Source organism: Entelurus aequoreus, linkage group LG07, assembly GCF_033978785.1.
Source record: "Entelurus aequoreus isolate RoL-2023_Sb linkage group LG07, RoL_Eaeq_v1.1, whole genome shotgun sequence".
In the NCBI taxonomy this organism is placed as follows: Eukaryota; Metazoa; Chordata; class Actinopteri; order Syngnathiformes; family Syngnathidae; genus Entelurus; species Entelurus aequoreus.
In genome coordinates this window covers 41,005,921-41,019,639 of record NC_084737.1, presented here as the reverse complement: position 1 = coordinate 41,019,639, position 13,719 = coordinate 41,005,921, and the positions used below count along the sequence as shown (strand labels likewise).

Here is a 13,719-nt window from a genome sequence, read left to right as displayed (position 1 = left end):
GAATAAACTCTCTGCTGCTGCAGCAACAGAGATACAGTCTACAGGTCCCTAAGATATATAGATATTTCTTGTATTCATACATTGTTTATTTAGGATATACGCATGTATATATAACCTAATCATATTGTTTCTTGAACTTAAAAATAGCTGACCGTTTTTTCCCCCTTCTCTGGGATTATATTCCCAGTTTTGATCTCGGACGTCTGGTCACTTATAGCATATAAGAATCTTTTATTACTGTTAAGCAAACTATGAATAATAAAACACGCCAAAACATGTGTCCTTTATCATAGCTACACGTATGACAAAAAAGCGTGTGAAAATCAGTGGTATTCAGTGAGGTAAGATTAATTAAATACGCCGACAGTTCATTGCTCCTGCGAAATGAATTGCACTGAGTGGAGCGGATCACCACTCCAAGATGGCGCCCCCACGTCACGTCAGCGCCAGTAGGCAGTAGCGCTCGATGCTGTGTCTACTTATAAGATGTTTATGGTTGTAACATTAGCAGTGAGTTTACAGCCTCACTGATTTAACTACACAGCAAATAAAAGTTACGTTACTTAGCCAATAAACGTTAGTTTACATTCAAAACTTACAGTTCTGTTTGCAACTTCAAATGTCGAACGAAGTTGGAAGTTGTTGCAATTCGTTTTTTGTTGACCAAGTCGTAGTTTTAATCCCCAAACGATTTTTCCTCACTGGCGCGTTGTTTGAGAGCTATTCTTCGTTGGTTGTTCTGCAATTTGATTGGATGAATGCTGTGGGACGAAAACAACATGGATCTAATTTGATTGGCTATTGTACTGACAGACACACACGGTGACAGAGCGCACACTCCCTGACAGACACACACACATACACTTTGGAAGATATGGAGCGCTCCCGAATACATTTTTGGGTTTTGGGGAAAGTAGCAAGTCATGTCAAGTCAAAAGGCTCAAGTCCAAGTGAAGTCACAAGTCATTGATGTTAAAGTCCAAGTCGAGTTGCAAATCTCTTTACATTTTGTCAAGTCGAGTCTAAAGTCATCAAATTCATGACTCGAGTCTGACTCGAGTCCAAGTCATGTGACTCGAGTCCACACCTCTGCTGGAAAGAGCCTCAAAACTGCTGACACACTCTCCCGTGCCCCGCTCAAAAACAGCATGACAAGAACTGACACAGACCAGATGGAAGATACCAATATCTACGTTGACTCTGTGATGGACAGTCTTTCTACAAGTAACAAGTATAACCAAGCTCCAAGAGCAGCTGTGTGCCGACAGTGTCTGTGTGCGGATCATGAAGTACTGTGTTGAGGGCTGGCCAGACAGAACTCAATTACAGGGCCCAGTCAAACTTTACTGGCAGGAGAGGGCAAACCTGAGTGAGCACAACAGCCTGCTCCTGTGTGGCAGGAATGATGTTCTGGACAAGACACATGAGGGGTACAGAGAGCGTGCAAGCCAGACAGTGTGGTGGCCTAAACTGAGCAGCCTGATAAAAAAGCTACTGCTCAACTGCAGAGAATACATCAAATAAAAGGTTAATCCAAGAGAACCTCTGCTGCCGACCGAATTCCCAGATGGGTCCTTGCAAAAGTTAGGAGCTAATCTATTCACCTTGAGAGACAAAACCTACCTGTTAATGGTGGACTATCTTTCCAGATATGTGGAAATAGCACAACTCAGCCCATCTATGTTCACAGATGTTAATAGTCCATCTAAAGTCAATGTACTCACGTCATGGTGTTTCCCTCACTTTTCACTCTGACAATGGCCTTCAGTTCTTAGGACATGAGATGAAACAGTTTGGAGCTGACTATGACTTAAAATACACGGACAACGTTTCCGCACAACTGCTGCACATGGGAGCTGCGTGGTCTGTTTGAGCGTGGGGCGGAAAACTGCAAAGATTGGGGACGGAGAGAGAGTGGAGACGGTTCAAAAGAAGATGAGGGGAAAACCGAGCAAAGGACTGTAAGAAAATGGCAGAAGCTGTCAAAAGTTTGGGATCATTTCAAACAAAAAAAGACCGACAACATGTTTGCATTGTCAATCGGAGATGGCATAAGATAACAGCACTGCATCGATGATGCAGCACGTAATGAGAAAAAACACGGAATATTTGCACAGCAGCAAACCAGCAGACATAAAGTAAATACCTAAGTGTGTTAGCAATCAACACTGTCTTATTGTTTGACTTGCATTAAAAATGTTTTATTCAAACACATAAGGGCATGTGAGGACATATTAGCATCCATAGTTTGTATATTAATGCCAACGAGTTGTTTATCCAAAAATAAAACACCCCTCCTCCAATTAATACTTTACAATTCTCCTATCCAAAAAGGAGAATCCACTTTTATGGTGGAAGACTAATTAAGCACGTTATCCAGCTTAGGCAAAACTTGCTAAATAAATTCTCTGCATTCCACCCACATCCACTCCATCATAGCGTTTGTCTTCTGCAGCTCAGAACAGGTTAAACCTCAATACCCTGCCCCACTCCACTCTGAAAACACTGTTTGAAAAAACAACAACATGATTTTACACAACAGAGCAGCAACAATGCAAAATGATCATCCATTTAAAAAAAATATGTTGTTCATGAAAACATCTCCTTTTTGACCGGCGCATAACAGAGCAGTAACAGAGGCCAGTCAACTTCAAGAACAACGCTGGCAGTCAGGGAGATTGCTTATGCTTTTAGCTCAGAAGTCAGGACGCTGGCCTCTCACACCGGCGACCTGGGTTTGTACTCTACTGCTGGGAGTAGTAGGAAAAAAACCACACAGAGAGAGTACACAATCGCTACACAAAGCAGAGCTGTCTGTGATTGACAGCTATGAACACCAATTATTGCATTTCGACATCAAAATCGGGCCTTGGAGGTTGCCAGCTGATTGACAGCTATGAACACCAATTATTGCATTTCGACATCAAAATCGGGCCTTGGAGGTTGCCAGCTGATTGACAGCTATGAACACCAATTATTGCATTTTGACATCAAAATCGGGCCTTGGAGTTTGCCAGGATAACGGTATATTTCGGACTGCATTGTGCCGAGTGTGAAATTTGGTGGAGGAGGAATTATGATGTGGGGTTGTTCTTCAGGAGTTGGGCTTGGCCCCTTAGTTCCAGTGAAAGGAACTTTGAATGCTCCAGGATACCAAAACATTTTGGACAATTCCATGCTCCCAACCTTGTGGAAACAGTTTGGAGATCAGCCCAGGTAAGCCCTTGCATTAATGCAGCCATGTAGATAACCATTGGTAAGAGGATATTCTACCAAAGTGTGTCTGGAGGAAAAAAGAGCCTTCCCCATAAAATTCCAAGTAAACCATTGTAAGAAATGTCATCAAGATTTGGAGCAAACTGAGTGGTGTAACGATGTGTATGACAGTACTTTTGTGTGTGGTAGTATTCTATTATAATGCATGCTTTGAGCAAATCCACCATTGTATGTCAGTTTTATAAACTGTACATGTACATCTACCATACGTGTCTTCATCATGTCAGCGAGAGTGGGCTGTTGGCTTGACTTTGATTGGCAGACTGAGAGCCTGTGAGAGCCCGAGATCCCGCTTCATCTGGGCCAAGCCGCTTTAGCTCTTAACCCGTGTGCACTTCCCTCCACATCCCCTCCCTGGACGCTACTGCACATGTGGCACACAAAGCTGCTGCTCATTCGCTCCATCACACCTGTTCTGGTTTGAAGACATTCATGACACGTACACACAATTTGATGCGTACAACAAGTAGGACTCTGACTTATTTAGATGAACTTGCATGAAGACAAAAACCCACCGGACAAACGTTCCCCTATGCGCTAATCCTGCAGATTAAGGCCATGGAGTATTGAGCTGAAATTCACTTTTCCTTTTTCCTGCTCAAACACTGAGTCTGCTCTCAAATCTCTAAAGCTTTGTCATACCTCTAAAAGAGAAATCTGCTTTGGTGCTGCCACAAAAAGACCATTAACTGATTTCGGCAAACAGGAGTGCAGAAAAATGTATCTTTGCCCCCATTACTCACTCCTGGGACTTGATGGTAGTTTGAAGTCTGGAGCCCATTGGCATCACTAAATTGTAAGTGCCATCAGTGCAGCCATCTTCACTTAATTGTGTCTGGGTCGTGCTGCCTCCACTTTTACGTTTGATAAGTGAAAATAATGTTGTATTGTCCTGAGATTGGCTTTACAATTAAAGATTGCCTTCAAGAAGTCTTGAGTTGCTTTCATTATATAAAGGCCATTATCCATCTGCATCATGAAATGTTGTTCATGTTTTTATCATTTGCGTGAATGTGAGCACCTCAAAACGGATCTAGTTACTTCTGTTAGCATCATGTTATGAACAAGAGAAGGTGGCAACAGAGAAGACATGGCAAAGTTTCAGAATTTGGCCATTTGGTGATGGGCTACAGATTTCAGGCAGTTATCTAGGGAAGTTTCCAAAAAAATATGGTTATATTTACAGTTATGTTAGTTTGTCCAAATACTGTTATGTTTAAAAAAGTACTAATATTATTTTAAGGGGTATACTCAATTTTATAATCCAGAATACACACACTTGAAGAAGCTTCTGTGTTACTATTTGTGGAGTTCAAAAACTGTGGAACAGTTCGATTGCGGGGTTAAAAAAATGTCCAATTATACTTCAGTTTGGACATGATTTTCAACATACAATAATAAGGATGTTGTCACCCCCTGGTGACTATTTTGGACTTATGTTTGCTTTTTCTCTGTGTGTTTTTTTAAGTTCCTTTCCTGTGCTCTCAATTTGTATATTTAATTCCTTGTGCCGTGCACAGGTTTCCACACCTGCTGCCTGATTGGTAACCGGTACACGCCTGCACCCGATTTTCAATCAGTCTCCTGTTTAAGTCCGGCGCGGTCTCACTGACAGTGTTGGTTCATTGTCATTTGCGCTTCCTTGCTATGCCTATTGCTGTTCTGCTAATGCCTATTGCTTTCAACAAAAAAAGGTTATGTGTCTTGTGCCTTAATTAGTTGCACTCTGCTTCTTTTCTTCCCTTTTTTTCTACTCCTTGTTATGTTTTCCCACTCCCTGGTGAGTGTGTTTTCTTTTGTTATATTAACTAATACTATTTCACTCACCTTCTGTCTCCCGTCTGCTGCATCTCGGGGTCCCGTTGCTAAAGATACCTGCCAGCTCGGGACATGTGTCTAACAATCACAAGGTGTTAACTATTTATTTACCTTTTTATTATTTGTTCGTGTTACTTTCACTTTGATACTGTATATGTCTGTGCCTATCTATGTGTATATATATATATATATCTAAGTATCTTAATATGTACAAGTGAGATAAATGATTAATAAAGTAAATTCACCTGCCCGTGATGAGCGTCTTGAGATCCTGTGCCAGAACATAGCTTCTCGTACCTTGTACAGTAAGCCCACATGTCTCTAGCTTTTCTTGCATGTGTATACTCTCTCCCTGTGCTCCCTTCCCGTCGTGGTCATTGTCTCTCGTGTTGTGTCGTCCTCCAGCTTCCTGTCGCCCTTCCTTGTCGTCGAGCTGTGTGTCTCGTCTCCCTGGATCCCCTGTGAATTTCCCCTTGCCTTCGACCTCATGCCTGCCTACTGACCACGATGCCTCGCTCCTGTCCTCGACCATCTGCCTGCCCTCCGACTCTCGAGCCTGCCTTGACCTTATTGGACTTCCGCCTCGATCTCAACACGCATCTTCAACACCCTCTGGTAACTACGCTCAGATAATACTCACACATCGTCACAGTGCATCTCTTTGGATTAATTACACACCACACTCACATATTGAGTTGTCAATAAACACGCTGACAGCTAACGACGTCATTGCCTCTCTGCTGTCTTCTTCTCCCGCTGCACCGTCACAAATGAATCATTGCATAGATTATAATGACAAGGAAGCTAGAAGATTGTTACCACATTGAGAGGTTTTGTGGAAAAAGAAGGATGTCATACACTACCCTGGCCGTGAGGCTGACGTCATTCGAGGTAATGACCCTGTCTATGGTGACCTCCGACTGGGACACAGTTTTGATGAAGTTTGCTCCGCTCGAGCGACTTCCGCTAAACAGTCATGGTCTTCCTTTTCTTCCTCAAGGGTGTTGACCAGAGCCTGAGTCTTCTTGGAGTCTTCCCTCAATGCTTCAGTCTGCAGACAGTCTGATTTACTTCTGCCTGCATGTGACTTCACTTCCATCTTACAGCTGCACTTCATTTGTGTGGTTCCTGGACTCTGTCAGCTCAAACCCCAGACAGGCATTCTCTAGCTTCGGACTTCAGTGAAAGCTGGAGTGCATTCTTGTCAGAAAATTATGCGTCGAAGGAGCAGCAAGGAAAACCTCACTTCTGAGTGGAGGTGTGAAAAAAAAAAGTTTAGTTTCATAGTTGCCATCATCATCTTTTATTTACATTGGCGACAAGATGCTCAGGAACTAAACTGGACTTCCGAAGCCTTGAAGCTGCAGTATGTAAAATTGATTTAGTATTTAAAAGGTTATTGTTTATCACAATTGGTAAATACTTTAATAGAGACCATTTATGCTCTGGAAACAATCGGGACAAGTGATGAATATGAAAACAATAAAGACGGATTCTGTCCACTTTATTTGAATGAACAGATGTAGACAATTATGAATGAATTATTTTCCGTTCAACTACTTTTTCTAAACTTTGACTGAATAATCCATTTGTATTCCTCTAGTGCATTTTACGCATCGATGAATATTAATTTTTCTGGGCAAAATATGCAGCTTTTAACAAAATATCAGAGAAGTATCAAAAACTGTGGCGGCATTTAGTATTTCAAGTAGGGGAAGCCCCTTTTCAAAAACTCTGTAAACACGAATACAGTCTCCAATATCGGATAAAATACATGAAAATGGTATATAATTTAGAGCATTGTAAAATTACCCACATCAACTCCAAACAGCGGAATGAAACTTGTCAATTAAATCTTGTTTGGCTGCAGTGGAACGACCCACTCATTGCTACCCCATTAAAGTCAATGAACGCTCAGCTTCAACACTGTTTAATGCATTGCAATGCTACCACAATTCATGGGAAGAAATATGCGTCAGCTGTCCTGAAAGTAGCTTATTCTAAACAAAAGTGGAACACATTCTAGCCCATATTTACTCAGTGAAATGTGAAGTCGTCCTAGTCTGCAGTCGTAGAGCAATACACCTCTTCTTGGAAATATGTTATGTACGTGAGGGGTGGAAGGAGACGACAGCACGAGGAAGCTCAGGTTACCGGGTTTATTGTCAACTTTGATGAGTGTGTGGGAGGTGTATGCTACTCTTTGTTTGTTGCAGGACTATGTGTGATTTTAACCATGTGAATATTACCAGACGATGTAAGTGCGTGTTGGATGAATCCTTCAGCAGTCTAAAAGGGCGAGACAAAAAGAATGTTCGTAAGCAGGCAGGTGTTCGAGGGCAGGAGAGAAGCGACAAGGTCCGTGTCTAAATGAGGGTCGAGGATCGAGGGAGGCAGTCCAAAGTCCGGAGGGAGGTCGAGGCACAGAGCTCGAGCACACGGAACAAGACGGGTACTGCGGGAGAAACAAGGAACATGAGACGAGGAAACAAGGAGGACGAGGAGAGAGATGGCGAGGACAACAGGAGGGAAGCCAGAGACGTAACGCTTACTGCAATGAGTTAACGATGTTCTGGCATAGGCTCCAAGGGTCGACTGGTCTTTATGTTGCCGCTCTGATTATTGCCAGGTGCGCAGATTGCCGATGGTCTGCAGCTGCGTCGTTGCGTGGGCGTGAAGCGCCCGGTGCGTGCAGGGGCGTGTCCTGGCATACTGCCAGCCTGAGTGTTGGAGGAACTTGCTGCAGGAGAATTGTGGGTTCGAGACCGCGCCGTGACAAAATACTCCTTAATAGGGAACTACAATTTTTTTTAGAATTATGCTTATCGTTCACTATTATTATGAGAGACATGACTTTGGATGTTATTTATTTATTTTTGGCATTCTAAATATTAAATAAATGCGATCAAAAGTTTGCTTACAATGGAGCCTTATGTGAGCAGCGCAATTCCACCTATAAAGCCATTAAAAAAAGATCCTAACACCTCCATTGAGGTTTTATATACATGCTGTAAGTATATATGTAATGTAGTAACGGGCTCATTTATAATAACATTTAATATTTACATATTTTGATTATTTTAAGCATACATTTAAAAAACGCATCACGTTTGCTTTTTTTTTCATCACTGAATATTACTCACTGCAGACTTCATGAGAGCCAACAAACATAATAAAACATCACTTACTGTACAACGTCAGCTGTCATTAGGATGTTCATATACTCCTATTTAGGTAAAGAATGTCTCATAATCCTCAAGAATAAACGGGTGGAGGGCGGGGATGAGATCAAGCACCCCAGTTCACTCTAAATGGGTCCTAAATGGCCAACTTGTCGGAATACCTACTCAGACGTCTTCTATCCTGGTGAGATGCATGATTTATGATCTACAAACGTACAATAAACCTGCAGGGAGCAAGGAAGCGAGGAAACAGCAGTTCACTTCACGCTATAAATAGTTTGTCTGCGTTAGCGCTTATAATAACAATATCACTAACATTTGGTTATTATTCCAATCATGAAATGTAGATGGAGTATTGTTGGTGGTTTTTGATTGGTTATTTATTCACGGGCGGAACAGTTGAGTTCCCATTGGCTCCGCAGTAAGCTGGCTTTTCTTTACTTTTATTTACAAATTAGAATGCATTAAAAAAAAAAATCTATCAGTCGGCATGGTTTTCATAATGATTGTGAACGATAGGCAAAATTCCACAAAAGTGCAGTTCACCTTAAAGGAGCAATCAGTCCCATTAGTAATCAATATGAAGGTGTCAAGTTTCCCCCAGGAGGTAGCAGCTCTGATTTATGACCAACAAGACAAATAACTGACAGCACTAGACACGTATTGGGCAATCAAATGTTATTTATTCATTAAGTCATTTATATTTGTTCATCTATTTGTATGTGTTACAGACTGAGGAGAAAAAGTTAACAAAAACATTTAATAAGATTAAAGATAAGATTAAATAAGCTTTGCTTCTTCCTATGTTGCAATTGGAAACGGAAAAAATGTGATTTACCATACTGCAATTTGAAAACTGTCATGTCTGTGTTGATCTTGTTTTTGTTTTGCTTGGTTTTTGGACACTTTTTAGTTCCTGGTTTCACTTCCTGGTTTTGTTTTGTTTCCATGGTTACTCATTAGTTTCACCTGTTCCACGTTTGGACTCACACACACCTGTCTTACGTTTTCACATTGTCATGTCACGCACCTGTTCACAGTTAGTCACGCACCTGTTTTCACTTATCATGTCACTATATAGGCTTTTCTGTTTCTGTTGTTCGTCCTGGCGACATCACACATTCATGCCATGTTCACAGTTCCTTGTCACGTAAGTTTTTGTTTAATGTTCATAGTTCTCCGCCATTGTGCGCGCCTTTTGTTTTGTCATAGTCAAGTTTTTTCCTCTGCGGTGAGCGCTTTTTGTTTATACCTTTTTGTTTGAGTTAAAAGATTAAACATGTCCTCACCTGCACGCCACGTATGGTCCAATTATTTTGCACCACGGGAGAGCAAACCACGCCAAAGACCAAGTCTTGACAGATGTCGCCAGGAGAAGAGTTCTCCCGCAAAATTGGACGAGGGAGCGTGGGAAGTCCTGCGCGCTATGGAAGCGGAAACACTGCGCTTTTCCCCCAGGGAGCGCAGGGGGATGATGTGGGGGCCCGGAGGCAAGCTGGTGCCGATCGGCGCGTCACTCCCGCCCCGGAAACGTTGCCAAGGAAAGACTTCCGCGAGTGGACAGGATGCACCACTCCTGCGGGCTCCTCCCCCTCCGGGCGGAAATGGAAGTCAGCCAGCCTGGCAGCTCAAGGAGCACTCCACAGACCTGGAGATTTTTTTCCCAAATTCTTTACCGGTTCAATCCAAGCCACCCAAATTCCATGCCCCGCCCCCCAGGACTCATGCCACGCCCAAGTCACAAATTTTTTTTTCACCCACAAAAGCCCAGGTGGGGGGGAAAGAAAGACTTTTTGGACAGTTTGGAGGGGAGGATTCTGCCCCCCTCCTGACCACCCTCCACCCACCCAAAGAAACGATTCCAGACCGCAGGGCGCGCGTCTGGTATCCGCTCCTTGAGGGGGGGGCTAGGGCTGGGAATTGTTCAGGTGGGGTGGCTCAGCATCATCACGCCAAGCCACAGCCACCAGCACGACCCCCACCACCAGTCTTTCGTCACGCCAAGCCACAGCCTCCAGCACGACCCCCACCACCTGTCTTTCGTCACGCCAAGCCACAGCCACCAGCACGGCCGCCACCACCAGTTTTTCGACCATGCCAAGATCCACCTGCTCCACACCCAGCTCCACGCCAAGCGCCACCAGTACCTGCTCCACGCCAAGCGCCACCAGTACCTGCTCCACGCCAAGCGCCGCCAGTACCTGCTCCACGCCAAGCGCCGCCAGTACCTGCTCCACGCCAAGCGCCGCCAGTCGCAGCTTCACGACGCCAAGTGCCACCAGTCGCAGCTTCACGACGCCAAGTGCCGCCAGTCGCAGCTTCACGACGCCAAGTGCCGCCAGTCGCAGCTTCACGACGCCAAGTGCCGCCAGTCGCAGCTTCACGACGCCAAGTGCCGCCAGTCGCAGCTTCACGACGCCAAGTGCCGCCAGTCGCAGCTTCACGACGCCAAGTGCCGCCAGTCGCAGCTTCACGACGCCAAGTGCCGCCAGTCGCAGCTTCACGACGCCAAGTGCCGCCAGTCGCAGCTTCACGACGCCAAGTGCTGCCAGTCGCAGCTTCACGACGCCAAGTGCCGCCCGTGGCTGCCCCACGCCGCCAAGTGCCGCCCGTGGCTGCCCCATGCCGCCAAGTGCCGCCCGTGGCTGCCCGTGGCTGCCCCACGCCAAGACCAAAGCCAAGACCAAGACCCGCCAAGTGACCAAGACCAAGAACCGCCAAGTGACCAAGAACCGCCAAGTGACCAAGACCAAGAACCGCCAAGTGACCAAGAACCGCCAAGTGACCAAGACCAAGAACCGCCAAGTGACCAAGAACCGCCAAGTGACCAAGACCAAGAACCGCCAAGTGACCAAGAACCGCCAAGTGACCAAGAACCGCCAAGTGACCAAGACCAAGACCGGCCAAGTGACCAAGACCAAGACCAAGTCCAAGCACCGCCACGCCAAGACCAACCACGCCAAGACCAACCACGCCAAGACCAACCACGCCAAGACCAAGACCATGACCCACGCTGCCAAGACCAACCACGCCAAGACCAACCACGCCAAGACCAAGACCATGACCCACGCTGCCAAGACCAAGACCGCCAAGGCCAAGACCACCCATGCCAAGACAAAAACACGCCAAGCTTCGCCGCCTGACGCGCCACGCCAAGCTTCGCCGCCTGCCATGATGACGACACGCCTGCCTCCTCGTCTGCCACGTAGGTGGCCACTGCCTGGTCGTCCGCCACGCCAAGTGCGCCCACCTCCTCATCGGCCATGGATATGGCCATTCCCGGGTCGCCCACCTCGTCAGGTACAGCGGCGGTCTACGCGTCGCCGCCACCTGATCCTGCCTCGGTGGATTCGGGGCCACTTGGCCTGGCGACCCACCGCCATGTTCCCCTCCCGCCCTCCCATGACTCTTGATCCTGTTTTGTGTTTTGTTTTTTGGACATCTGGGATCTGTCCGTAAGGGGGGGGCTCTGTCATGTCTGTGTTGATCTTGTTTTTGTTTTGCTTGGTTTTTGGACACTTTTTAGTTCCTGGTTTCACTTCCTGGTTTTGTTTTGTTTCCATGGTTACTCATTAGTTTCACCTGTTCCACGTTTGGACTCACACACACCTGTCTCACGTTTTCACATTGTCATGTTACGCACCTGTTCACAGTTAGTCACGCACCTGTTTTCACTTATCATGTCACTATATAGGCTTTTCTGTTTCTGTTGTTCGTCCTGGCGACATCACACATTCATGCCATGTTCACAGTTCCTTGTCACGTAAGTTTTTGTTTAATGTTCATAGTTCTCCGCCATTGTGCGCGCCTTTTGTTTTGTCATAGTCAAGTTTTTTCCTCTGCGGTGAGCGCTTTTTGTTTATACCTTTTTGTTTGAGTTAAAAGATTAAACATGTCCTCACCTGCACGCCACGTATGGTCCAATTATTTTGCACCACGGGAGAGCAAACCACGCCAAAGACCAAGTCTTGACAAAAACAAACAAACAAACAAAACTAATACAATCACCATAACCAACATTTTATTTTTTATTTTTTTTACAATTGCAGCACCATCATTTTCGTATAACAACCCCGAGGTTATATAAGGCGTTTTGTGCTGGAGAGGTTTCTGTTTAATCTTCTGGCTCTGGATCATGTGCAGTTCCATATTTTCATTAATTTCCAAATTGATCAAGCAAATATCACAGAATCCTTTAGCTAAACAAACCATGGAAACGTTTAGGAAACGTACTACAGATGTTTTTCACCCTGAGCATCTGTATTTATCGAAATTAATTACAAGAAATCATTGAAGAGTATAAATGTTTTATCATTTTTCTATAAACAAAAACATTTTTGGAGGACAAACTAATTTATTCCGCAATTTGAGCACACACCAGTTGGCCATATGGTGGAGCCATGTTTTAAGCTCCGAACATTGTTCTTATAGTATTATGCACTTTTGATTTTGATTACCTTATTGTCAGAGGTGGGTAGAGTAGCCAGAAATGGTACTCAAGTAAGAGTACTGTTACTTTAGAGATTTATTACTCAAGTAAAAGTAAGGAGTAGTCACCCAAATATTTACTTGAGTAAAAGTAAAAAGTATGTTGTGAAAAAACTACTCAAGTACTGAGTAACTGATGAGTAACCTGTTCGTTTAATGATGACGGCAACAAATACACAAAAACATAAAAACAGCAATGAGCAAATTCAGAGCTAGGAATATCTCTTAAGCAACTAAAACTTAGACTTAGACTTAGACTAAGACTTTCATTTTTATTGTCATTCAAATTTGAACTTTACAGTACAGATAAGAACAACATTTTGTTGCATTAGCTCATGGTAGTGCAGGATAAAAAAGCAATAAGGTGCAGATATAAATAAATAAATAGGTTACTGTACAGACAAATATATTGCACTTTTTCATATGCATCCGCGTTTATGGATGTATGTTATATATTTTTTTTTTTTGCAGCGAGTTAATCCATTTTGGGGGGAGTTGAGGGGATAGTTATGATGCGTTCAAGAGCAAAAAATAATATATATTAAATAATAATACATTAACATAAAAAAAATTTAGAAAATTGAGCCACAATAACTTAACAGCACCATAGGCTCAGTAGGCAGAGATTACAAAGGAAAATAAAAAGTTAGCCTTTACGCAAACCATTAACTGATAGGTGTGGGCTGCACCTGGGAACACACTGATTGGTGTTTCTATGCATGCGTGTGTGCGTGTGTGTGTGTGTGTGTGTGTGTCTATGAGGCTGCAGTACGTTAATAAATGTCCCCACACGATGTACATTTGACAGTGATTCAAAACAGGGAAGCTAACATCAGCCTACGGTGACAGTCAAAGTATCTACTAACGTTACTTACCGTGATGTGCTTCTTCAAATTTGACGTTGAGTTCTGTAAGCTTAAGCTTGTTAATCATGTGACCGCCTGGCTCTGTTTGA

At 44.1% G+C, this 13,719-nt stretch overlaps 1 protein-coding gene and 1 long non-coding RNA gene across 3 annotated transcripts in view; one reads left to right on the top strand and one right to left on the bottom strand.

Moving 5' to 3' along the window:
• The first annotated feature begins 913 nt into the window (after positions 1-913).
• The window catches only part of LOC133653869 (uncharacterized), a 236,429-nt gene continuing 223,623 nt past the window's right edge, over positions 914-13,719 (top strand). Inside the window, exon 1 of the mRNA XM_062053655.1 lies at positions 914-1,091. The gene's annotated coding sequence lies outside the window, so the exon portion shown is untranslated. The remainder of the gene's footprint in view (positions 1,092-13,719) is intronic.
• On the bottom strand, positions 7,293-13,706 carry LOC133653068 (uncharacterized). Of its 2 annotated transcripts, none has more exons than XR_009826648.1 (3): positions 13,640-13,706; positions 7,647-7,814; positions 7,293-7,549 (listed from the first exon to the last, which is right to left on the bottom strand). It is a non-coding gene; the product is annotated as an uncharacterized LOC133653068 (long non-coding RNA). The 2 variants fall into 2 exon arrangements; XR_009826649.1 differs by lacking the exon at positions 13,640-13,706 and adding an exon at positions 8,442-8,500 and having other exon boundaries at positions 7,647-7,834.